The following is a 3,036-nucleotide window of genomic DNA, read 5'->3' as shown; positions in this document are numbered from 1 at the left end:
GGCCCTGCTGGGCCTCCTCCCATACCAGGAGGACCCAGGCCTGTCATCTCCCACCCTAGGCTGCAAGGCCCGGGGCCCCTCTCTCCTGGAGGCAAGGCCACAGGCTCCTCTCCCTGAAAATTGTAAATTGTAAATCAGAGACACACTTGGTTCCCTGAGCAGGCCCCCTCCCGCCCTCCTGCCGTCATTCCTGGCAGGCCTTCCAGTGAGCTCACTCATTACATAAGGCATGTGAGCTATTTCTTGGGGGAATGAGCTCCCCCTGCACGGGGCTCCATTTCCCCTCTCCTGCTCCAACCACCAACCACCACCAGCCAAGGGGGTCTGGGCCTAAGAGGGGAGACCCCCACACTCCCAGGGCCCCCTGGCCCCATGCAGGGGGATGGGCTGCCCCGCCCCCGTCCCAGCCCACACCCCTCTAGGAACAAGCCTGTCTTCTGCGCGCAGAGACTGCCGTGGGACCCTGGAGGGCAGCGGGGACCCACCCAGCCACGCCCCGGCCTCAGGAATAAAGGAAGGGATTTCCCCAGGGCAACATGGGTCGTTGCCCCCAGGAGGAGCACAGGCTTTCCTCTCTCTCTGGATTGGGAGTCGCCCCCATTGGCACCCCCCCACCTCCCGTTGCTCCGGGCTCCTCTAAGGACACCTGGGTCAGCCATGGGCCCGAAGCCCAAAGACGTTTCAGCCAGGACTTGTCCTCTTGGGAGGAGCAGCAAGCAGATTTCACTTTGGTCGGAACAGAGGCCCCCCTGTGAAGGGCCACCTGGAAGAGACGAGCCCCCAGCAGGAGAGCCCCGTTTCCTGGAGCGGGGAGCCAGCCCAGCGAGCTGTTTGTGGCTGCAGGGTCTCCTCCCAGGTCTCTCTGGCCTCAGCTGTCGGAGGAGAGGGGCCCAGGGACCTTGGACCCCCTGCCTCATTTCTGGGACTGGGACTGAGGGTGACCCGTGAGGACACAGCTAAAGGGACATGCGGACAGCATGTGCGGGGCATTTCAGGGGTGGCCAAGCCCTCTCCCGGTCTGGCCAGGAGCAGGGCAGGGTACTGCCCGCCTGGGAGGGAAAACGGGGGACAGGCGGCTGGGGGCGGGGCGGGGGGCTCTGAGCTCTCTGCCCTGTGAGGGGCTGCTGGCCGGAGGCCGGGGTTGGGCCTGGATGGGGTGGGAAGCCCTCCGCTTCCTCTTGCCTCGAAGGAAAAGTCAGGAGGAAACCCAGCCAAGCCGAGTCCGAGCTAATGGTCCCTGCCCCCGCCTGAAGGGAGCCCGCGTGCTTGGGACTTCCAGACGGCCCGTGCCACAGCCGAGCCTGCCACTCGCCGCACCCTGCTTGGGGACAAAGCTCCCGGGGTGGCGGGGACACCGGGAGCCGGAAACACCGCAGCCCCGCCGCGGCCCCTCCCCGGCCGCCGCCCGGGCCTCTGTCCCCGCGAGAAACAAGACCACGGCTCCTTTCTTTTCAGAGACTCGAGTTCTTGGAACGCACACCCTCTTGGGTTTGCTATTTTTACCCGCCCCAGCCTTCCGGTCTCCATGGCGACGCCTCCAAACAGCAGATTCCAGGCGGCAATGACGTCACCTTTCCCCTTCCTGCCGCCCAGGCCCCCAGGCGCTGCTGCGCTGGACCCCATCTCACGCCTCCCGGGCGCCCCAGGCCGAGCCCCCGGGGCCGCGGGCAAAGCGGCCTCTCCTGTCCCCTGCTGGCCCGGCGGCAGGGCCTTCAGCGGCCGTCTCCCTCCCCGTGGCGCGGCTGTGCTGGAGCCCCGTGGCAGAGGGACAGGCCCAGGGGCGGCCCTCCCTCCTGCTCCGGGATCCCTGCCATGCTGGCTGCCCTGTGGGAGCTGCCGCAGGCCCTAGCGGCTGGGGCGGCAGGGGCAGGCCGGCGCCAGGCCTTGCTGGCTGCCGGGGCAGCCGCCTGTCTGGCCTGGGAAGCCCCTGTGGCTCCCTCATCAGAAACTGGTGACCGTGGCAGAGGGCCTCGGAGGTGGCGGCTGGAGTGCTGGGAGGGCCTGTGGCCTGGTCCACCGAGCCCCCACTGCTGCGCCCGTGGGAACTTGGCCCCCTCCTGCATGGGGGTGGCCCTGTCCAAGCCTGTCGTGGGCCACACACTCCACACCTTGGTCCCGATCAGGCAGCTGAACTAGGGGGCTGTGGCCTGCTCTCCGGGACCCAGGTCCCCTACAGTTGGTCAACAAGCTGTGTCTGTCTAGGCCACACTCTACCCAGCTGTCCCTGTAACGCCCAGCCTGAAGTCTGTCATCAGCCCCGACCCAGTACGATGCCGCTTGGGGCTGCCTGGTCAGCTGTGTTTGGGACCGGGTGGGAGTGTGGGCTACCTGCGTCACGGGTCCCCTCCTGGAGAAACACCTCACCCCAGAGGCTTGCTTCCTTTGTGCCGGGGACTCACTTTCTCCCCAGGGGAAGTGGCTGAAAAGTATCTTCGGTGGCCTGCGGGGTGGGAAGCGTGTCTGGGGGGCACCACCTCCCTGCTGGGGCCATGACCTTTCTCTCCCTCCCAGCTAGCAGCCTGTAGGCTTGGGCGGGCCTGCCACCTGCCACCAGGCCTGCTGGGATGCTGGGGTCCCCTCCCTAAGCAGGGTCTGCTCCTCCCCAGCACCCCAAGGGGCCACAACAAAATAAACCCCAGCCCCACCCCCAGCAGCCTCCCCACTCCCCGAAAGCTTGGGGTTCAAAGAAGGGAGTGGAGTGGGCAGGGCAGAGGGGGCATCATGGGGGAGGAAGGGGTGCAGCCCCTGGCCTAGGCCAGCCGGGGAGTCAGGGCCACACTCTGTCCCGCCGGCATCCAGAAGAGCAAAGAAGATGCTTAGCCCCTGTGCTGTTCGCCACCGTTTCTGCTCCCAGAAACGGTGCTGAAAGAAGGTGCTTCCGAGGCTCACGTTCCTGTCCTCCTGATCCATTTGAGGTACGAAGCCCCAACTCGCCTCTGACGGACATGGGCAGGCACACTCGCAGGCCCGGGCACGAGGCAGGCGGGTGGGCGGCCCTGTCTCCAGAGCCCCACACGGAAAGGTGTGTGGAGAACG

The sequence above is a fragment of the Ursus maritimus genome, unplaced genomic scaffold, assembly GCF_017311325.1.
Source record: "Ursus maritimus isolate PB19 unplaced genomic scaffold, ASM1731132v1 scaffold_32, whole genome shotgun sequence".
Taxonomy (NCBI): Eukaryota; Metazoa; Chordata; class Mammalia; order Carnivora; family Ursidae; genus Ursus; species Ursus maritimus.
This window is presented reverse-complemented; position numbering follows the sequence as displayed.